This window comes from Tiliqua scincoides, chromosome 2, assembly GCF_035046505.1.
Source record: "Tiliqua scincoides isolate rTilSci1 chromosome 2, rTilSci1.hap2, whole genome shotgun sequence".
Lineage (NCBI taxonomy): Eukaryota > Metazoa > Chordata > Lepidosauria > Squamata > Scincidae > Tiliqua > Tiliqua scincoides.
This window is the reverse complement of record NC_089822.1, coordinates 91,265,458-91,289,737: the sequence shown is the minus strand read 5'-3', so window position 1 is coordinate 91,289,737 and position 24,280 is coordinate 91,265,458. Positions and strand designations below refer to the sequence as shown.

Sequence of the window (24,280 nt, the reverse complement as noted above, 5' to 3'; positions counted from 1 at the left end):
GTACACATGTAGAAACTGTAGTGTTAACTAGCCATTGACCTGGAGATGCATCCTTTGTGGAGGTGAGTTTGCAGTCACATGGAGAAAAGAAATGATTCTTGTTCCTGTGAATCAGACTGCCACCCTTTCTATTGCAATGATGACCATACCTTTTAGCAAATTAGTCATAGGTAGAGGTGGGAGAAAACTCATTTTAACCACAGATTTTGGTGTTTCCCAAAGGTGGACACACGGAATGGTGTTATATATTTTATTCAAAATTTACATAATAACTATAAATTAGAATCACTTTAAAAGTGTACTAGGTAGGTGATATAGGCAGTATAATGTCAGCAGATGAAGCCACAGTCAATACCCATGCACCCCTTCCGTTAAATAATAAATAAAAATCAATGTGTTTTTTTGCAGATTTAAGTTGTTGTTTTTTTTTAATTAAAACTGAGAAGTGCAGAAAGTAGTGATGTCTTTTTTTATTTGGTTATCATTTTCTCCCACCTCTAGTCATAACTTAAATTCCAAAATATGTCTCCGTGCCATGGTGTGCTTTTTCCTCTTGTCTACTGATCTGGGAAGTAGGTTTCAGGACAGTGTTGGAAAAACAGTGCAGGCCGGATTCTGTAACAGCCAGATCCTTGACCCCTCTTGTTCATGAGTAACACCGCTGACTTCTACTATCCAAGCCACAGGTTGGTCACTGATGGTATTGAGTCATAAGCAGGCTGTAAGAAGTATTTCTTCTTCTGCAGGAAGTAAGTGTATATGTAGTCTGCCTGACTTTGTTGTATTGTTGTTTTGTGTGGGTCTTGTCTTGTTTTACCTTGCGAAAGCACCTAATTTCATTGTACTTGTGTGTACGGGTACAGTGACAAATAAATTTTCTATTCTATTCTATTCTATTTCATCATTTATAAAACAGATGGCTGACTTCTAATGTTATTTGTGCAATGTGCAGAGGTGGTTTTTCCCCCCCCTTCTTTGAAAGTTGTGATCCTTGCCTGCAAATGCAAGACATGCTCCTTCACAGATTCTCCTGTTCAGCGGTAGCGCTGTCTGCAGCCATGCAGATAGGAAATGGGTTAGTCGCAACGCTTCGCTTAATACAAAAAGCTTACAAAAGGGATCAGATTTATATAGGAAGTGTGTTTCTTACTGAAATGAACTCGGGAGTGACTTCAGATCTGATGACTGAATGCGCTTCCATGTTTGGCTGGTGATGCAGGATTGTTGAAGCAAAAAGCCAAGTCAGAAAGAGATGTTGGGAGCATTGTAACTTTGCATACAGCCCAATCAACTTCCCTCTTTGAACTGGATGATCTTAGCCAGCAGCTAAATGCAGAAATGGTTGTCATTTGGCTTCACCCTGCCTGAAGCCTACATAACATAGTAATTAAAGAGACTGTGCTCAGAATCAGGAATTGCCCAGGTCTAGTCTTTGTGCCTGCCATGAACTTAGTAGATGGATGTCAGCTCCCAGTATGGCCATAATAATACTGATGAGTAGGTAACCTGAACAGGCTCAGGATTCAAGGGATCGTCTGGACAAAGTGCCTTCCAGTACCCCCACCCCCATGACTCACCGCCTGGTGAGTAGCTGTAGTAGCAAGGTACAGGAAGTTAAAGTTAAAATGATGTATCTCTAGGTACTCCAGCAGTAAGAGGAGGCCCAGTAGGGAAAGGGCCCAGTGGCAGGTGGTGGCTGTGGGGCCTCCTGGGATGGTGGGCCCCTGGAAATTGGCCTCAAGGTGCTGTACGCTTAAATTGGGTTCTGACACATGCCTCTCTTATAGGGTTGTTGTATGAGTTGGAAGACAATGTATGTGGATCACTCTGAAATTCTGTAGAACCACTGAGTACTTTGGATTATTAAGGCACTTTTGATATAACAAGACCTGGTTACAAGAGTTGTACATGGTTGACAACCTTCAGTCTCGAAAGACTATGGTATAAGCCTACAGCACCCGGTATTCCCCAGCGGTCTCGCATCCAAGTACTAACCAGGCCTGACCCTGCTTAGCTTCCGAGATCAGACAAGATCAGGCATGTGCGAGTTGTACATACCCTTTGCTAAAATAACATAAAACAAAAATTTGCACCAGGGATTCCAAATCTTGCAATCTAAATATAAGCAATGGATTTCTGTAGATCTGGCTAGCGGCCTGATCCTATGCAGGGCCTGCACTGGAGGAACATGTGTTCCATCAGCGCACTGTTGTAAATGTCATCAAGCACTTTGCAACAATGCAGAGAGCCAGGACTCCAGCAGGCAGGCCAGAGGCTTCCTGCATGCACCAGCAGTCATTGCGAGAGCAGGTAAGTCCAGCATGAGGATGGAATGGGGAGAAGATGGGATGGGCTGATTGAGCCAGTGCGAGGGATGGGATTGGCATGTGCCATATCCAGACTCTTTCCCAGTCCTGACCCACCTCCATGGATCAATACAGGTTTGTGCCAACTATACTGCTGGTGCAAGTCCGTGTTTACCTTTTGTGGCTGCTGGGGTTTACCCAGGGGCAAGGGAACAAATATCTCCTTACACCGAGGAGACATCCAGCAACCAAAAATCCCCCACAGGCTACAGTGGTAGCTGCACTGGTGCTGCTGCATTGCTGTACTGGGGTTTAGATAGGATTGGGCTGTAATTCTCAAATTTTCACTATTATGTAACTTCAGCTCTTTCCCAACATTTATTCTGGATGTGCTAGACTAGCAGATGCCCTGAAAGCTCTCACCGATGACTGGAAATCTCTCTCGTCTCCCCTCCACTCTGGCAGCTTTTCAGTTTTTGTGTTCCCCATACAGGTCCCAGATGATCTTCACAGTTATGAGGGCTGGAATCATACTTATAAAAATTAAATTCCTAAGATTCTTGGCTTGAATCTGGTGGCTAGCATCACACTGTATTTTTTTCTCCTTTTTGTTTTTGTTTTTTTGCATTAAAGTGAAATCTACCCTACTGATGTTTTTTTTTTCTATTAAAAATAAATCCAGTTGAACAGAACCTATTTTTCATTTAGAACCAAATAGGATCACTCCCCTTTAAAAATGTCTGAAAATAATTCAAAGTAAAATGCATTTATGCTATAAAGCACCAGCACCTACAGATTTATTGCTAATGTAAATCTTCCAAGCCCATATATGCCCTGTCATGGTGTAGAAGGAAATTCTCCCATCTGTATATGTCTGTTACAAGAATAAAAGCAGCTTCCTTATCATAAAACTTGCATTAAAATTACAATGTGACGTTCAAACTCTGAAAAGCATATAAGACCTCAAAACAAACTTCCAACTAATATAAATTTTGAGCGATAGTTCCTCTTTTCGTGTGCCTGCTGCATTTTTCTAGTTTAAAAACTGCTGAACAAAAGTCATCTTTCAAGCAGCTTTTTTGGTGGGTGTTATAAAGAAACTCTCCTTTGTGGCTTGGATATTCTTGATAGAAAATCCTATATGAATGAAGTCAATGATGCTATTAGCCATGATCTGACATGGAGTAGTTAACCCATGGCTCAGAAGATCCTAGGGTAAAATAACAGAGTTGTACAGCCAGTTTCTGGTTAAAGCAAAAATGTTCAGCACTCTGTAGACAGAGCTTTCTGAGAGGAATCCAGAATCTTGAATATGCTTAAAAGTATACATAAATAAAGTAATTGGAAATCATGTTCATGCCCCACAAAAGGAAGCTTGCTGAGAAATCTTTCCATCATAGCAATCAGTGAAATAAACTTTATGTCCTAGATTTCTTGCTTTGTGAAATTGTGTCTGTCTTTCTTGCCCCACACGCTGTGATTATTAAGTCAGTGATCTGATATCCTAAAATAAATATTATAGTCTTGCTTTGCATCTGCCTTAAAAAAAAAAAGTAACTTTTTCAACATCCAGGGTGGGGTCGAACCTTGGTTTTTGTCCAATATGAAAAAATATTTTAGGCAATAATTTAACATCCTTCAATGAATATCGAGCTCTGCTTCCTCCATGTCCTGACACTGTGACAATGTGATTCTTACACCGCCCTGTGCATCACCACCAATGGCAGCAAAGACGGAAAGTGGAGGTAGGGGGATGCAGATGGTATAGAGAAAGGAACTTGCTGCAGGGCTGCTGTTTTCAGTGGCAGTCTGCTTTATAGAGGTGAGGTCTGCCCTGTGGAAGAGACTCTGGGAACTGTTAAAATATGATGTGCCTCTTGCGTTACTGGTGTTACAGACAAGCAGGAGGGGACAAGTGTCACTTGAATCATAATTGATTGCTCTCCCCCCCCACCCCACAGTGGCTGATTTAAAGTTCAGCTTGAAAGCATCTAGGAGTGATGTTGTCAGTTTTTAGAAAGCAGCTACTGATTGGTCTGAAGTGTTCCTATCTACGTTGGGTATTTTTAAGCTCAGGTTTTATTATCTTGTTGGTTTGTTGCATTTGTCTCCTCCTCTTCATCCAAGGAGGTCACACTGGCACTCTAGCACCACCCAGTCCTGTAGGTTTGATTCAGAGATAGCACCTTGTCCAGACCAGTAAGCCTGCAATCCTACACAGGCATGAGTGGAAATAAATCCCAATGAACTCAGTGGGACTTGCCTATGGTTGCCTATTAGGCTCCACAGCTCTGCTGAGCCATGGCTCTTTTGTGATCCGCTGGGTAAGCACTTGTTCCGCATATACTGTACTGTTACAGCTGTTGCTTCCCAATGTGGGACCCATGGAAAAAAGGAAGAATTGAATTATGTGACTGGGCCATCATCCATCTGAACCACTAATTGTGATAGGGGAAGTACCAAGGCCTGCATCAAAGTCTGGTGGATCATGCAGCATGGCCCTGTAGTGTGCACATGCTCCCCCAGCCACCTTCCCCTCCCTTTTCTACCCCAGTGTCCTCTCCCTCATCCATTCCTCCCCCCCCCCCCCCCACTGTTCAGCTCTCCCTGTTCACCTTGGGACTAGCTCTGGGCCGGTTTGTAACAGTAACAGCAGTTCCTTCCCTACCACCTTGCCAGTCTCCTGGGGCACCCATCTGGGAACTACTGTCTGCTAGGAAGGGAAGGACACAGCATGTGCTTGGGACACTTTTTCAGGCCTCTCCACCTCATCAGCCAATAGGGGACTTGTGCTCTTTTTTTTAAGATCTAGAACAGTGTTTCCTAAATTGTGGGTCAGCTGATTTTTTGGTGGGTTGCAAAAAGTTTTTGAAACATTGGGGGACAGGGGACTTTACAAGCACCCTTGCCCAGTTTGCAGAAGAAAATAGTCTGCTTGTATGAGGTCATATCCATACCCCCAATTTAAAATGTCACATTTTCCTATTTTCTCTAGTAATTGTCATGCCATAGATCATGTGTGAACCCTGTTTTATCCTTATGTCTGGCCTGGAAGTCCCTAATTGCACATCTTGCTCCCCAGTTTCAGCCTTCTGGTTACCATGAAATGACTGTAAAGGTTTGGGGGAACGGTTATTGAACTCCATTTTTAGGGAGAGTCTAGCAAATGTCTACACACACATTCTATATGTAAGATCTCTAGCAGCCTTGGAAGCACATGGCCCTGATGATGATGATTTCTATATCCCCCCCCCCTTTTTTGTCTAATGGATCATGATATATTGTTATTTTTAAAAATGGGTCACAGTGCTAAAAGGTTCTGGAACCACTGATCTGGAATTATGCAGTGACTCTAGATGTTTTTCATTCTGTGTGTGACATGTACTGGAGATAAGACAATCTAGTCACAGTTTGACTCTAGATTTAAAAATACTCTTTTTGGTTGCCACAAATGTCATGGCAATGTTGCAAAATCAATGTGAATTCCCAGCTTGTGCCTGGGTAGGCCTACCCTCTGATGCCAGTGCCAGATCTTTGTGAGCCCATGAAATTCCACCTTTCAAATGTCAGCAGAGTAATATGGCAGGTGACCCAGATAATGCCAGGTATTTACTCATTAGTGATGGGGGTGGAATGTTTTGGAACTCTTACTGCTCTTGGGTCCTCTTCCTTGAAGAGCGTGGAAACAACTGGAGTGCGGCTACTTCTGTGGTGCTCAGTCGTCTAAAGTCCAAGATCAGGTGGAGGAACCTACCCCATGATTCCTCCTCATACTAATGAACAGGAGTGTTGCTGACCTGGGAAGTAGCTGTGGTGCAGGCTCCTTCCTTGTGATCTTGGTCTTCCAACATTACCGAGGGGCACAGACCGGTGATGCTGCAGAATCTCCCAAGCCACTGAAGGCAACTTTGGAAGAGGGCTTGGCAGTCTCAGTCCACTGTGAATGGAAAACAAAGAGTTGCCATGGCTTATTGCATCCACAGTTTGTTTTGCATATTTTCTGTTTTCTTAGTTTTGGTTACTAGAAGGCCACCAGAAGGGCAGACAGAGTCAAGCTCAGTTGTGGATGATGTATTTTTAATGTCTCTGCATTCCAAATATACATTTAGTTGTAGTTTTTGTCTTTCTTTAGTTGTTGTTCCCCCCTCCCCTCCCCTCCCCCCGGTTTTACCATACTGAGCTTCTGAGCCACTTTCGCACTATTTCTGCTTAAGGCTCCAAGGTTTTCCTTTTGTGTTTTATCAAATTACATACTGAAGAAAGGCCGACATTTCAGAGACAGATGGATTTAATGTGTTTGAAAATAGATGCTTTTTAAAGGAACTAAATTAGTAGTTCCATTTCTCTTGCCCCTTTTTTATTGAAGACAGAGCTGACGAGCACTAACCAACTTAACAGACATCTGAAAGGAGCAAAGGCCAAAATTAAGCATTTTTATGTTCTGTGGGGGAGACTTAAATGTATTTTTCATATGTTTATACCTACCCCCCTTCCCTCCTTTTGTCCTCACGACAACCTTGTGAGGGAGGTTAGGCTGAGAGCTTGTTGGAGATATTGGTTAGGCTGGCATACACCCTACCCACCTACCTACCACTGAAATTAATGGGGCTTCCAGCACTCCTGGCTGTTTCACACCCCAAATTATCTTTGAGAATATCTAACAATAGAAACGAAGCCTCTTATGAATACCAACCACATCAGTTTCTAATAGTTTTAAGACAGTTTACCATAGTAAGACGGATACCATAGCCTTCCGAGACTGAAGGATGCCAACATAAGACAGTTTGGCTCCTGAGAGGATTATGTTGAATCTTTGATGATATTAATAATAAAATAAATAATAATAAACTTTATTTATACCCCGCCCTTCTCTCCAGAGGGACCCAGGGATATTAGTTTGTGCGTGTGTCTGTAGAGCTTCTTGCAGAGGAAGACTAATTGCTCAAGACTTGGGAGAACAATGCTTAACATATTACTACTTGTTCTTTGCCTGTTTAGAAATTTAAAAGGTGGGATAAAGATATTATATACCGGGGTGGTCAAACTGTGGCTCATGAGTCACATGAGGTCTGACTTAACAGTGAAAAACCGAGTTTCAGAAGACTCCAGCAGGCCTTCTGTGGTGTGAGGAGGCCACATGAGACCGCCACACACCTCAGAACATCTCCGATCATGACTGGAAGATACTTCTTCTCTTTCTGGAGGTTCTCTATGGCCTAGACCTGTGTTGGCATCCTTCAGTCTTGGAAGACTATGGTATCGCGCTCTGCATGGTGGTTCTGGAACAGAGTGTCCTCTCCAGTGTGCGAAGCCTGGGTATAGTAGATATGGAGGATAGACTGTTTCCCATGCAGCAAATCCCTCCTCTCCACATCGCTGAAATGGTCCAATGGAAAGGCAGAGGCCAATACGGTTGGTTCCAGCGGCATCGCAGGAGTTGCCAGAACGTGACTGTGTTCAGCCATGAACTGCCTCAGGGACTCCGGCTCCGGATTTTGCCTCGAGGTTGACTCCTGAAGCCTTTTCCATAACTGGATGTAGCCACAAGGCAGTGGAGGTTTGGGATCAGAGTTTTCCTTCTCTCAGATGAGCTGCCTTCCCAGGCTGACGAGTCCCATCTACCCAGTGGCTGTTTGGTCACCTCTTACGACAAGTACAGCCAAACTGAGGGCCTGTTCTTATCCCCAGCCCCCAGGGGAATTGAAGAGCTACAAAACTCTTTATTTTTTGTAATGACACCTCTAGAATTTTAATTTGTCCTGGACCTACAGATTTGCTTATCCATGGGTTTTGTTTTCCAGAGGGGTTGTTGGGTCTGGCAACGGGCCCCTGGAGGGTCAACTGTAATGTGCAGCTCTTGAAAATAGGTTGGCTTAGCTCATTTTTGCATCCCAATAAATATAAAAGGGGAAATAAGAAATTTTTGAGCTTTATAATTATTTACTGGGTGTAAACTGAGAATCCACCAGATCGAAACATAAGCTTAATGTTTGAGGTGATAAATATATTTAAGAATTTAAATGCTTCTTAAATATTGCAGCACTCAAACATCTCTCTTGTGGCTCTCAAACATCTTTATTGTATGTGGTTCTTATGTTAAGCAAGTTTAGCCAACCCTGTTATGTATCATGTGAGAAGAGCAGGACTGCCACCATTCAACAGTTGCTTGTTTCCATATTGTTCCCAGGTTTACCTACAACTTCAGCCTATGTGGAATAGGTTCTCATAGACACAGCAACCAGCTGCTCACGTATGGTGAGAATGCTGTTTCCTTGACAATCTTTTGATATTCCAGATGTCAAAAGGCCAATCTGTATGTTTTTTGGGAGGTCCAAGATGGAATACTGATTCCTCACAGGGGCCGGGGGGGGGGGCGGGGAACAGGGGCAAGAGAAGGGGACAGGTTTGACCCAGCCCACAGCTGGGAAAAGGAATGCAGTCCAATTAAAATGGGAGATCTTGGCAATATTATTGTGGCAATACACAGACAGGGAGGTGGTGGAGTAATTGAGGAGAGCTTTGTGAGAGATTTAGGATTCACTGTGTGTCACCCCCCCCCCTGTGCCATTATATAAGAGGAGAACAGAAGGCATGGTCTGGAGGTTGGACTGCCATGTTGTCTGAAGATGTTAAGCAGGATCCACTTCAGTATAGTCTTGGAATGCTGACTAGACTAGACTAGTCAGCGACTAGAATGCTGCTGATGGAGCTGACAGAGCTTCACGGAGGACTGTGGAGGAGTGTTACGTGTGGAGGAGTCAGCCAGCAAGGTATGGATAACCTCTTGAGAACCAGTCTGAGACTTGGTTTGCAGCTGCCTGAGGAAGCTTGGATGCAACCAGAATGACGACTACATTATGAAGGGAAACATCTGGAGAAATGAAGGGTTCTATGAGTTTATAGTCAACCTGCTTATGTAAACCATTTTGGGCCTATGAAAAAAGCAGTAAATAGAGTGCCTCACTGGCTGAGGGGTTTTCTGGCTATCCACCTGTTTGAAGTTTTGGAAATGGAACTGGACACAAGTAGCCAGCCTGAGGGAACTGGGCAAAAGCTTTGGCTTACACCGGAGAAACTGTTAACCATCAGGGAGGCTTTCTGGGAGCTTTGCTCCTCGTATCACAAAGCAGTTTGATTTAAGACAGTAGCCTTTGTGGCCTCCTGCAGGGCTTTTAGATAAGAATATAGGAAGAGCCATAATTTGCCTTATGGTCAATGGCTAAGAATTAGATGCAATTATTCTACTGATGCAGATTTCTTTAGAGTTTCTGAGAGTTTGTAACATGGTCTACAGCAGAGGGATTATTCCTCCTAAAATATTTCATAATACTAGAGCCAGAGCAACATGCCAGCATATTGTTCTTGAATAGGACCAGATCTCAAATAGAATGATTTGTAGTCTTCCATTTAAATCCATAAATATTCATCCAAATGGATTTATTTCTACATAGAAATAAATATTCCAGGCTCAGGATATTCCAGGTTGTCATAATAAACCAACAATGACATATTTGCTCCAGAAAAATAGCCAAAATAGTATGAAAATATAATTAATTGGTTATAAGTAAAAAAAATAAATCAAACTTATAACTGGATCCACAGTACATCATGACCTTATGACCATTGCGCTTATTGTAATATGGGCAAACTTCTTCTTTTTCATTGGGGGAGGCGTTGTTGCCCTCCTATTTCCTGACAGTGTTCATCATCAAGACCATCCTCACAGTTTGCAGTTCATTTTTCTCAGCATATTATATTGCTTTGGAAATAACGACTGGAGGAAAGCAGACTAATTAACGTTTCATTAAGAAAGTCAGAAAATCATTTTAGTAGCCTCTTTCATTCCCAGTTGCTGTGGATGTTGGTGCAGTGCCAAGGCATTTATCCTCAATTATGTTACTTGAATTGTCTTTAAGTTTTTGGAAGGGGAATAGTTTTTCCTTCATATCTCACTATGGTTTGGCATAAATAATGACAAATTAGCTTGACATTCCACTGTTTCCATTGAAGTACCCTCATCGTTTGTGTGTGTGTGTGTGTTTTTATATTATATAAATAAGCTTTTTATTTCTTAATGCCAAGCAATCTAGAGTGTATCATTCTATGCCTTTGAATTTCGTGACAATACTTTCAAAGAGAATGGCTTGGTTGAAGTCTTTGACTGTCCAGTGACACCAAGAGTTACTTATTTGCTTTGGACTTTTTTTTGTTCTGACCCAGTGCAGTGAAGAGCATCTCAGAATGGGAACTATGGGACACTTTCAATAGACTCTGTAAACAAAGGCTCAAATGTCTGGACTAGCTGAAGAGTTGCCTTGTTTACAGTATAGTTTTCAGTGTTAAGTACAGCATGAACCCCGCTGTTTTGTTAACCAACAGGGTGGAAATGCATGCTGTAAACACTCTCATGACTTTCACTAATGAATGCACTGATGTTCCAATGAGATGGAAAGGGATGGGATGTATTCTGATCATCGAGAATGGAATTATCAAGATATCTGTTGTTGCATTATACAGTCCTAATGGAAATCATAGGCTGACATTGGAAGCTCAGTTATGGGCAAGTCCTAGCTTGAAGTGATGTCAGGAATCTGCACCATTTTACTTACAGCCCAATCCTGTTCTCAGCGCCAGCGGTATACATGTACTGCTGGCCCTGTGTGTCACAAATGTGCTGTAAAGCACATTTGCGGAACCCAGGGAGGAGGAAGTGCCAGCACTGGAACTCGGTGTCGGGAGGACTCCTGACTTGGATGACGGTATGACTTTTTGCAGCGGTCAGGAGGCTTTTTGGGGGGAGGGACTAGCCCAGGAGGGGGAGGGACTGGCAGAGGCCTCCTCCACCAGATCCTATGCCCTATTCTATGTGTTGGGCTGCAAAGCAAGCATGTGCTGGCAAAATAGCTGTGCTGCCAAAATAGTTGGCACAGACTCGAGTAGCCCCATTGTGGGGTCTGGGGCTTTCCTCAAGGTAAGGGGACAAAGGTTTTTTCCCCCAAGAAGACCTCTGGTGGCCTCCCTGGCCCCGCTGAATACAGTGGTACCCCTTTTGGCACTACTGCACCCAGTGGCACCAGGGAGCTTAAGACTGGGCTGCCCACCCATATGATGCTGGACTTATGGAAGAACAGCAAGGAGCAGAACTTATGGAAGAATGATATCCAGTAATCTTCTTCTGCATGCACATGCCCTGATCTAAGGAGGCTGAATCTTCCAGCCCTGCACATGCCTGATCTCGTCTGATCTCAAAAGCTAAGCAGGGTCAGGCCTGATTAGTACTTGGATGGGAGACCACCTGGGAATACCGGGTGCTATAGGCTTATACCAGAGTCTTTCGAGACTGAAGGTTGCCAACCATTTAAGCAGGTAGAAAGAACAGGTTCCATTATGTGATGAATCTGCTGATAACGCAGTCTTACTTCTCAGTGATTTGAATGCTGGCAGCAGCCTCTCTCCTAGCTAACTGTGCACTCACGTCTGTTACATTGGTTCTGAATTTTGCATCACATACGTTTATAGACCCTGTAATTTGCATTTGGTATTGGGACAGCAAAAGTACTTCCTTATGGGGGGAAAAAGTATTTCATTTAACAGCAAAAGAAAAGTAATGATGCTGAAAACCACTTAGATGGAAAAGAACAGTGTCCTGCTATAAAATGTATACAATCATCTTGGCTCGGGAGGAAAAAAAAAATAGCGGTTTTTACCAATAAGCAAAGTACCCTGCTCAGACTTTGGTGTAAAACTATTTTTATTACTTCTGAAATTTGACTGAAAATCCAAGTTTTATTTAACTCTCTTTCTCCCTCCCTCCCTCCCTCCCTTCCCATGTGTTAAAAAATGGTGTGCTTTCACACATTTTAAAATAATATCCCTAAAATGCCTGATGGTCTCTAAGGAGCCATTTGGCCACTCTGACTTGCACTAGATGTTGATTGATTTCTAAGTGCAGGACAACTTTTCTCCCCACAGTACCATCGAGCGCTGTGGCTTCATTGACTTGAAAGGAGTTGCTGTGACACAAACTACTTAGGGAATTCATTTTTAACTGGGCCAAGCCTAAAAACACAGGAACAATTATATGCAGTCAGAAAAGGCACATTTTCTCTGCTCATCCTCCTCCTTAATTAATATATAGTCACCCCCCATATTCGTTGACTCAGTTTCCGCAATTTCAGTTATCCGTAGTTCACAAATCCACCCCCCCACCATCACATTCAGGATTCATTTGTTTTGTTTGCTCTCCTGTTGCTGTCCCCTGTGCAGTTCACTTTCCACTTCAACTGCTTCTGCTGCCGGAGGGGATACTTGTTAGTGCTTGTTAGCTAGCATTGAAGGGCAATCACTAATAAGCAAGTGCAAAGAGTAGTCATCTGGGGTTCTTGTGCAGTGCAACAGGGTTCACTGTTATCCACGAATTTGGAATATCTGTGGTAGCAACAGGGATGTATTCCTGTGGATATGGCGGGAAGACTGTAATTAAATGAAACCGTAGTATTGTTTGAAGCTGGCATGCCCCAGCAAACAGAATAAGTGCTGAAAATGTTTGTGGGACATAAATTGCTTCTTTGCATGGCTTAATTCATACTTTGGTATATTGTGTGACAGTGCAATCCTATTAGGGCCTTATACTGCCAGAACTCGCATCCTAGCACCCAGTGGGCAAGGGAACAAATGTTCCTTTACCTCAAGTTGAGTAAGACTGGGTTGTGATGTGTTTCAAAGAGTTCCAAAGCAGATTTGCACCTTCAAAGTTCAAAAGCCTTCAGTTCTTGGGTAATACTTTGCTTTCATATAGCTGGCTCATGGCAGCTTGGAGCTAATGATTTTAAGATTTCTTCATTGCCCCCAGCATCCACTGTGTGGCTCAAAATCTAACATGCTTATGGTGTGTGTGTGTGTGTGTGTGTGTGTGTGTGTGTGTGTGAGAGAGAGAGAGAGAGAGAGAGAGAGCGCACAATACTTAAGCAGGTCTTGAATTGCATGTTAAGCCCTTTTTAACCAAGGCAGTTTTTAACGAAGTAAATAGCTACTGAACTGGGCCACCACAATTTGGGATCATGGCAGATTGTGAGGGAACCAGTGGCGTAGCTAAGGGGGTGCAGGGGGTAGCAGTTGCACCAGGCATCAAGCTTTAGGGGGGCAACAAGCTGAGCCTGACATTAGTGACCAAAATTGTGAAAATCTTGGTATGTATGAATAATACCATCATGTTATATATCAATGGAAAGGTAATTTAATGCAGAATGCAATAAAACAAACACCATTGGAATAGCTGTATGCTATCAAAAGTTATGGCCAATTAATCTGAAAATGAAAACACAACTGCCTTATGGAACATGGAAGGATCTCTCCAGACTGGCAGAATGGGCAGCAAAATGGCAGATGCGCTTCAATGTCAGTAAGTGTAAAGTCATGCACATTGGGGCAAAAAATCAAAACTTTCGATATAGGCTGATGGGTTCTGAGCTGTCTGTGACAGATCAGGAGAGAGATCTTGGGGTGGTGGTGGACAGGTCGATGAAAGTGTCGACCCAATGTGCGGCGGCAGTGAAGAAGGCCAATTCTATGCTTGGGATCATTAGGAAGGGTATTGAGAACAAAACGGCTAATATTATAATGCCGTTGTACAAATCGATGGTAAGGCCACACCTGGAGTATTGTGTCCAGTTCTGGTCGCCGCATCTCAAAAAAGACATAGTGGAAATGGAAAAGGTGCAAAAGAGAGCGACTAAGCTGATTACGGGGCTGGGGCACCTTCCTTATGAGGAAAGGCTACGGCGTCTGGGCCTCTTCAGCCTAGAAAAGAGACGCTTGAGGGGGGACATGATTGAGACATACAAAATTATGCAGGGGATGGACAGAGTGGATAGGGAGATGCTCTTTACACTCTCACATAATACCAGAACCAGGGGACATCCACTAAAATTGAGTGTTGGGCGGGTTAGGACAGACAAAAGAAAATATTTCTTTACTCAGCGCGTGGTCAGTCTGTGGAACTCCTTGCCACAGGATGTGGTGCTGGCGTCTAGCCTAGACGCCTTTAAAAGGGGATTGGACAAGTTTCTGGAGGAAAAATCCATTATGGGGTACAAGCCATGATGTGTATGCGCAACCTCCTGATTTTAGGAATGGGTTAAGTCAGAATGCCAGATGTAGGGGAGAGCATCAGGACGAGGTCTCTTGTTATCTGGTGTGCTCCCTGGGGCATTTGGTGGGCCGCTGTGAGATACAGGAAGCTGGACTAGATGGGCCTATGGCCTGATCCAGTGGGGCTGTTCTTATGTTCTTATGTTATGTTCTTAACAGAAAGTGGATTTTCATAACTCAAAACTGACCTATGAAACTGGTTGTTCTGATAGCCAAAGACATGTTGTTATGTTATTGACATGTTGCAATGACATGTTATCATGAAATCAATAAGGTGTTAATATGAGTCAGCTCTCATTTCCATGTATCATAATACAGTTACCCCTGCTAACTGGGTAAAAAGGCACTGTTTCAAGTGGTGCCCCTCTTATATTTCACAGGGGGAGAATAACCATTCCTCTTCAGCCCAGCATAGTGTCTCAAACCAATCAGAGGCACACTTTTTATTTATTTACTTAATTAAGGACGCAATCCTAACCCCTTATGTCAGTGCTTTCCAGCACTGGCATAGCGTTGCCAATGGGACATGAGCTGCATCCTGCAGTTGGGTGTCACTCATGGAGGCCTCCTCAAAGTAAGGGACTGACATAAGGGGTTAGGATTGCGCCCTAAATTTGATTTTGTCGGGGGGGGGGCTGCAAATCTTCTTTGACCCCCAGGTAGCAGATAGATGCCTTAGCTATGCCACTGACTGGGGGAAGGCAGCAGAGCAAGTGGGTGGTGAGGTGCCTGGGGGGAGGAGGTGGGTTACTCCCAATTTTCACTTTTAAAAAGCCCGGGCATGATGTCACTTCTGGTTGTTACATCATTTCTGGGGCAACATTTTGAGCTTGGCAGCGGGCTACAGGATCATTAGCTATGCCACTGGAGGGAACACTCCCCTCCCCCATGACCCACCCCATGTTGGGTTCCCCAGCAGCTGCTATTTTTAACAAGCAGAGGAGTTCTCAGTGGTGCCAATGAGAGCTTTTTCTTTTTCGTTCTAAAATAGGATGCAGGAAGAGTTGATCCAGATTAGAAGCATGACCAGGGTATTGTGAAAGCCTCCTCTTCTTGATGCATAAGGATCCTTTATATGGCTACTGTTTTACTAAGTGAAGAACAGACCTGTCCACCCTAATCGCCTTAAGTTAGACCCCAGTTGCTTAGAGTTAATTGACAAATGCAACATAGGACCATAGGATAGAAAAGCGATGGCAGGTTAAAAAGAGGGTGCAGTTCAGTGTGGAGAAATGTGTAGAGACCACGGATGGGTGAGTCCAGCATGGCTGGACTCGAGTTGAGTCGTGAGTCTCCACCCCCCGTGACCAGACTCGAGTCGCCCAGAGTGGTTTCACAACTCAAAAAGTCTTGAGTCTTTCCCCTTTAAAAAACCAGCCACGGCTCTGCAGAAAAATGGGCTGGGCTGTGTGTGTGTTTTGGAGTTCTTTTTGAACAGCCCCCTGCTGTCCCCTCCCTTCCCATCTGTAAGGCAGCAGTGCAGAATGTCACTGTCGGTTTCCTCCATATGATCTCACTCCATCAGCAACAAAACCTACCCCCCTTCACATTAAGGGCATGGGTGGACCTATAGGGAGGGAGGGAAGGAGGGAGGATGCATCCCAGCTCGGCAAGGCAGGAGAGGACGGGGGCAGTGCAAGCGATCAAGCAAGGGGATGGAAGTTGCTGCAGGCGATCAGTGTAAGAAGATTTGGCTTTGGGATCAATGTAAGAAGTTTTTGGGCAAGACGGAGGCAGCACAACTCCTAGCCAATTGTGGGTGACTTGAGTTATCCAAACCCATGGCAACTCCTGAGTCAGGAGCCCCGGGTCGAGTGATTGCCCAAGTCTTTGACATGCATGACTCGAGCCTGCATGAGTCAGCAAAAAATGTGCATTTTTGCAACTCAAACTCGAGTCACTTGACTTGAGTTCCCATCCCTGGTAGAGACCCAGTGTGGCTAGGGTGTCAGACAAGAACTTGTAACATTTGGGTCCACACAGGTGTGTTGTGACAGTAACACAGGGGGAAGAGCACCATGTATGGTTCCTGGAGCTCCTTAGAGGAAGGGTCGGATATAAATAAAATCCTCCTCCTACTCCCCCTCTGAATGCATACAATGTGCATACAGTCTGAAAGTGCTCTATATAATTGTTATCCACATTCAACATTTTTAGTTAAATGTTGAATTGGATTTGAAAAGCCTAGCTTTGAGGGAGGGAAGAACTCTATCCCCATTTGAAACAATATTCTTAAATGAAATGCGATCAGATGTTAAATGTGGGGGTGGGGGGAGGGAAGGGAGAGATCAACTTTATCGAATATAAATCTATTTGGGGAACTGCTTTTAAAAAACAAAACCCAATCGCCAGAATTTTCAGCTGGTGGGAGTAGTGCTACTGAAAGCCACATCTGCAGAAGATTTTTTATTTTTATTTTCCCCAATTTGGGATAGCTTCCTTCCTCCAAAAGTTTCACGTGAGACCTTTGAGGGAGGCAAGTCAGATTACAAGCTTGAAGTGGCAACTGCGATGAGATGTTGGGGCTTGAATTGAGGGAAAACTTCCGAGGGAAATGGAAGTTGTATGAAATTTTGGAAACCTGCTGGATCTGTATTGCATTAGCCATGTGTGGGCACCCTGGCAATACTTTTCCAGCTTCCTACTCAGTTTGAATTAGGCCAAGAGTTACAGTGTACAGACAGCAAGTCTGAGATGTAAAATCAAACCACTTCACACCCACTGTATCACTTCTCTTGGATTAAGCCATCCCATTTTTGTCTGCAAGGATTTCCTGGAACCTAAGGCTTACCCTGATGATTGGATTTCAACTGGACTGTTTGCTCTTTTGTGTTCATTTACTTACAAATGAAGCCTATTGCCATCCAGTCTGCTTCAAAGAGGTGTTTAATTAGCTATGGTCCTCCATGAGCATGTGACATCACTCTGCATCAAAAGATTTCTTTCCTATAAAAAAGATGGGGGGGGGGCGGGGATTTTGTTACCAAGAAGTCTGCGACAAATTGTGCTTAGGCTGTAATTCAGCCCATGTTGTCTGCAGGACATTCTGTATCCTGATCAAAGAAAAGAGAATTCACTCTTTAGAAGTCATGCTTTGCATCCATGTGGATGTGTTATATTGTCTGTTTTTATGCACCATGAACTGGGACAGCATATTAGTAAGAATGGATTTTATGTTCCTTTCTCTTTTCTTTGTGTTTGTGTGTATGACTGTCACTTTTGTAATTTGGAAGATCTGTCGGTCTGGACCTATACGAACCTCAGCCGGCTCAGCTCTATCCCTTGTATATTGTATTGGCAACCTTCAGTCTCGAAAGACAATGGTATCGCGCTCTGAAAGGTGGTTCTGGCACAGCGTCTTGTGTGGCTGAAAAGGCCAATCCGGGAGTGACAATCCCTTCCACACCGGGAGCAAATGCAGTCTGTCCCTGGTCTGTCTCCCTGGCTATGGGCCTTCCTTCTTTGCCTCTTAGCCTCAGACTGTTGGCCAAGTGTCTCTTCATACTGGGAAAGGCCATGCTGCACAGCCTGCCTCCAAGCGGGCCGCTCAGAGGCCAGGGTTTCCCACTTGTTGAGGTCCATCCCTAAGGCCTTCAGATCCCTCTTGCAGATGTCCTTGTATCGCAGCTGTGGTCTACCTGTAGGGCGCTTTCCTTGCACGAGTTCTCCATAGAGGAGATCCTTTGGGATCCGGCCATCATCCATTCTCACGACATGACTGAGCCAACGCAGGCGTCTCTGTTTCAGCAGTGAATACATGCTAGGGATTCCAGCACGTTCCAGGACTGTATTGTTTGGAACTTTGTCCTGCCAGGTGATGCCGAGGATGCGTCGGAGGCAGCGCATGTGGAAAGCACTCAGTTTCCTCTCCTGTTGTGAGTGAAGAGTCCATGACTCGCTGCAGTACAGAAGTGTACTCAGGACGCAAGCTCTGTAGACCTGAATCTTGGTATATTCCGTCAGCTTCTTGTTGGACCAGACTCTCTTTGTGAGTCTGGAAAACGTGGTAGCTGCTTTACCGATGCGCTTGTTTAGCTCGGTATCGAGAGAAAGAGTGTCGGAGATCGTTGAGCCAAGGTACACAAAGTCATGGACAACCTCCAGTTCATGCGCAGAGATTGTAATGTATCTATCCCACTTTCAGCTCTATCCCACTTTCAGAATATTTGTTAGGACGGTGAACAGCGAGAGAGGAAAATCCTCTTGAATAATCAAAAGCAGTTGTATGGCTGTCATGTCCCTTCAGTTCCTGCTTGTATTAGCCAGTTTTCTGACCGAGGGTATAAATGGTTACAATGCTTGCCCACAATACCCTTCCATGCTCCTTACTGCTTTCAGATTCACCCCGACTGGTTTGGGGTTTGAATGTCTGGTTAGTGGCTGGCAATTCCAGTTCTTGATTTATAGAGTCTTTCCACGGTTTGGATAAGGAATTGCTCTGGTTGATTGCTGGGTGGGGTGAGGGGGTTGTGTGCATTCTTTTGGCTTTTTTTGACTCGTATAATATTCTATTTCAGTATTGAATGTGAATGCATCTTGTTTCTATCAGTTCTGTATCCAATGATTGTCCTTGCTTGCATATTCATTCGACTGCTCCAGCTACCCAAATATTGATTCCTTTGTCAAAGAAGGGTGTCTTTCAGGAACTCTTGTTTTTTTGCTTATTGAGATTTGCCTGCACTATTCTGATTGGATAGCTTGGAATTCAGCACAAATTGTATCCAGACCAGAAACTCTGGCTTTTTTTTAATGTAACATGTTCTTTTATAAAGCACATATTTGTGTAGTATAAAGTAAATATTTGTGTAGTTCAGTGGTTCTCAAACTTTTATTCACTTTAAGAATCTGTTAGGACCCCCCAGAAGTGATATCATGATCAGAAGTTACATCATCAAGGAGGAAATTTTTAACAATCCTAGGCTGCAGTCCTTCCCACACTTACCCAGGAGTAAGTCCCATTGACTATCATTGTTAAAAGCATATACATAATAGCCTGTTAAAAGTACAGATCTGTCACATTTCCCCAAATGTAGTCACATGCCGTGGTAGCATCAAGTCTAATATATTAAAAATAAAATATTGAAATGAATGGGGACCCACCTGAAATGGGCTCACGACCCACCTAGTAGGTCCTGACCCACAGTTTGAGAAACACTGGTGTAGTTCATTACAGTGGAACTTCATTGTGGACAGTATTATCTTGATACATTTTGGGCAAAACACCTTGATGGTATTCCAGCTCTTTTATATTTTAGCAAAGTCTTTTCTTCAGCTTGTCCCTAGCAATAAGAAAACATTTACTTTCATTATATTAACTAGGATTGCATCTGTTTTGCTGCAGTTTAGTATTGCATTACACACTTTTAATCAGCTTCCTTTTGTCTATGTAGAACTAGCATCTGTAGTAAAGAGCTAGTTGGTATAATTGTATAGCATCCTTCATGCTTGCTTTTTGTAACTGAACTAGTAGCGGTTGAGGAGCAGTCAAGGTCAGGATTGCAGAGGGTCTTTCACTTTTTTCCTCCCACTGTGGTTATGGTCTGCTTGGAAAGTTCTCTGCAGCTATCTCCCTCCCCCTTCTTTTCATCTTAAAAAGTGTCAGTGTTTCTCTTTCCTTCCTTAGTCACAGGACCAAAAACTTGTTTTGAAATGTGATCTTGACAACCAATGTGATGTTGGATACGAAAGAGAAACTACAAATAACACAGGCCAACACACATTTTGCTTCCTTAAACGTTACACCAATTCCTGGGTATATTTGGGGTGCCGATTCCAAAAATGGCATCCGTTTTGCCCTATCACATCTATTTTTGGAGACACAGCATAGCCTCTTTAGTGAATGGTTCAAGCAGCTTCCTCATGAGGAAGCTGCTTGAACCATTCACTAATGAGGCTATACTATTTCTTCAAAACGAGAGGTGATAGAGCAAAACGGATGCCATTTTTGGAATCGGCACCCCAAATTCATATCAAACCACCGTAAAGTTTGGGAAAAACTTTTTCTGACCCTCAATTTTGTAGGCCTGTGTAATCAGGAGGAAGCTCCTGCAAACTCAACTGAACAGAGTCATGGGCCAACCTTAACTAAGGATTTTCAACAGCGGCACACAATTCTGTTGTTGTAAATGGCGAGATGGTGGTGCACACAGTGCAACGCTGGTGGCCATTTTGGAATGGGCACAGCTGATGGCAGTGGTGTTGCCTGCCACACTTACCAGCTACCCACGGGTGTGCAGGTAAGCTGGTGCAGTGAGCAGGCAGTGGGGTGAACAGGGTGAGAATGGGAAGGAATGGGAAAGTGTCTGGTCGGAGACAGGGCAAGTGGGAAGAGGAATGGGGGGAGGGGTGAATTCTGGCTGCACTGATGTACACCAGTGGATAGGATCCTTGTTCCTTCTCTTCTTCCCTTTCCCCAGTTCTGTGCCTGCAAAATGATTGGTACAGATCTGATGGGACCCATTTTGGCACTGGAGGCGTGCACCAGGGCAAGAGAACAAAAGTTCCCTTACCATGATGAGAACTCTGTGACTGCCACCCTATCATAGGATGCAGTGTGTGCTCTGTTGACGCAGCTGCATCAGTGGGGTGGGGGAGTTTAGTTAGGACTGGGTCCTTGGTTGTTAGTGCTGAGAAATAACAAAGCAACAAGCGGACATGTGACTGCCTAGATTGAACATATGAAATATGAACATATGAAATTTGATTAGTTCAACACTCTTGTCTACTCTATTTCAACTGGTGGAAGCTTTCCAAGGCCTTGGGAAGAGCATTTTCTCAATATTTCTGAGACCCTTTTTACTGGGAATGCCAGGTATTGAACATGACATCTTATTAGTGCAAAGCAAGACCCCTGCTGCTGAGCTGTGGACCTAAAAGAGTTGGGATGAATATACTCCTCTGCCTTCGGCCCAGTCACAAGTCGCATGGGACCAATCAAGACACATACTGGAGTGGGGGGGAGGGATATGACAAAATCTCCATGGCAGCTATATTCCCTGCCAGGACTGGCCCATTCAGGAGGCCAATTGAAGCGATTGCCTCAGAGAGCAAAATGGTGTGGGGGCACTCATCTCCGTCTGCCAGCTTGCCTCCTCCTCCTTCCATTTCCTGACTCAGAAAAGGAAGTGGGAGAGGAAACGTGGAAGGGAGTACTGAGCTAGAACATTGCAGAATGGGAGGAGCAGAGGCTGGAACATCATGGGCAAAAGGGGGCAACATTTGGCACCACTTCAGGTGTCAGAAGGTCTTGGGCCAGCCTTGTGACCTGCCACAAGCAGTCTTTCTTTCCTTACACTTAGAGCAGGGGTGCCCAAACTCCAGCCCAGGGGCCACTTGCAGTCCTCGGGGGCTCCCAGTCCGGCCTGCAGGAAGCCCCCAGTCTCCAATGAGCCTCTGGCCCTCTGGAGACTTGCTAGAGCCCATGCTGGCCGAATGCAACTGCTCCCAGTGTGAGGATAACTGTTGGACCTCTCACCTGAGCTGTGGGATGAGGGCTCCCTCCGCTACTTGCTGTTTCACATCTGTGATGCAGCAATGGCAGCAAAGGAAAGGCTGGCCTTGCTTTGTACAAGGCTTTTTATAGGACTTGAGCTACTGCAAGACCTTTATTCATTCATATAACTTCCATCTCTAATAAATTCATTTATGTAAATTTATTCACATTTTAAATGTAAATTAATTTTTCCCCCCAGCCCCCAATGCAGTGTCAGAGAGATGATGTGGCCCTCCTACCAAAATGTTTGGACACCCCTGACTTAGAGGAACAATGCTCTACAGAGCACACTTTTCAACTTTAGAGCTCCCAGACCTTTAACAATTGTGTAGAAGAGGAATACCTGCTTAAATTCCCTCTTCTACACAATTGCTAAAGGTCTGGGAGCCCTAAAGTTGAAAAGTTGGCCACCCCTACTCTAGATTATCAATCATGGTTGATGACGGTCTTCATGAAACAGAGTTGCCTGCCACTTTATTCACATATATCCAGGTGCCCATCCAAGTCTCAGAATCCTCTGCAGTTGACCAGCTTGCTGCAGCAGAAATCCCTTGGCAGATGAATTGATGAGGAAAGACTTCCGAGGTAGGAAGTTTGAAACCACTGACTGCAGTGGAAGACATGATCATCAAAACAGAAATTAGTGCATGTCACCTTCTGCGAGATCCTCAAAAAGAATTGTTGCTTCTCAGACTTTCTAGTTGTCCGTCCCAGTCCTGCTCTTCTGTATCTCTACCATAGTCCAGCACCCAAACCAATGAAAAGGGAGATCTTCACACTTTGGGAGTAAGATGGAAGTCAAAATCAGCTGTGCTTCTTCAGTGAGAGATGGAGTGCTGGTGTGGGTTGTATGAAATGCCTTAAATATGTTCAACAAAAGCTTGTTAAAAAATAAACTTAAAGTAAAACAAGGTGAAAAATTAGATAAAACAACATTCCTAAAAAAGAACAGAGGCATCCCGAATCTTGTTGTAAAACTGAAGCACATGTAAAGCAAAACTTAACTCAAAACAAGGGACGTTAGGGCCCAATCTTACCCAACTTTCCAGTGCTGATGCAGCTGTACTAACAGGACTTGCGTTGCATCCTCTGGTGGTGGTGGTGGTGGTGGTGGAGAGTCACTAAGGCCTTCTCAACGTAAGGGACTGTTTGTTCCCTTACCTCAGATTTGCATTGCGGCTACATTTGCACTGGAAAATTAGATAGGACTGGCCCTTAGATGTCCCATTCTCCTGTATCCCCCCTCCTCTTTAACCACTTGACTGGTGTGGGGGGGGGGGGGAAACAGGTGCCAGCAGAAAGCTGAGAGGTGGATGAAGGCACTTGGGGAAGTTCCACTCGTCTGTTTGTGAGAGTTCCCCAAATCCTTCTTCCACTAGCAACAGTTTTAGGGAAATGCCCCTGTTTCCCGTGAGAGCCATTGTTAGTGTTTTTATGCCAACAACATGCATCCATTTCAACAAGCCCACTTGTTTCTCAGACGTCTTTCCGTACCTTGTAACCAACAGGGAGAAAAGGAGCAAAGCCTAAACAGTCCAGCAGCACATGGTTTGAACCAGATCCACATGTCTATCAGCTAATCCAAGTACTTTCCCACAGTTGGGTCACCATTTTGTTAGTCATTTATCCCATCAAGTCATTTAAAAATAAATCAAATTTCATTTGTTAGTACCTGCATGGCACCACTGTGGCTGTGAGCCAGAGATGCTTTCATAGCATTACAAGATACAAAAATGTCGCTGCAGTGGGGAACGGACAGAAAGTTCTTGTACGGTTTTTACATGAGATGGGATTTGAGCCATGTCAATTTGTCATTGTTTTGTACTGGAGTCAGGCATCTACATGTCATGAAGCCTGTCTCTGTTTTAGTCCCCCTAGGGCAAACACCATTTTGTTTCTCATTCCTTCTCCTCTTGATTTCAGAATACTGGAGCTTTCACCGCACTCTGGCAGCGAGAGAACTCTGCCTGTTCAAGTGCATTTAGGATCTCGGCCAATAATTCAGAAAGGCTGTGTGAGGCCTTGGAATGGCATTGCCATGTGAACAGCCTTCAGTGATTTTCTGTTTCTTTTGACTAATGGGTTGCTGTTCAGCTATGGGATCCTCTCCAGATCTATCATTCTGTGGCACCAAAGGCCACATGGCCAGGCCTGTAGGTCTTCCACACACAAATTCTATACATAGGCAATTCAAGTTCTCCATCCTGAAGAGCTGGAAAAATTTCTGTGATCTGTCTAAGTAATGCAAATGGATTAAGTCTGTGGAATTGATCTTGCACAGGATTGTGTTTTGATGATTTTGCCAGTCAAGACCAGCCCAACCTCTCCACTG

At 44.1% G+C, this 24,280-nt stretch overlaps 1 protein-coding gene and 1 pseudogene across 1 annotated transcript in view; one reads left to right on the top strand and one right to left on the bottom strand.

Annotated features, from left to right (window-relative positions):
* LOC136638587 (zinc finger protein 585A-like) overlaps window positions 1–24,280 on the bottom strand; it is a 904,673-nt gene that overhangs the window by 304,050 nt on the left and 576,343 nt on the right. The gene's annotated exons all lie outside the window — the stretch shown is intronic.
* LOC136642826 (5S ribosomal RNA) lies at window positions 11,509–11,626 on the top strand (annotated as a pseudogene).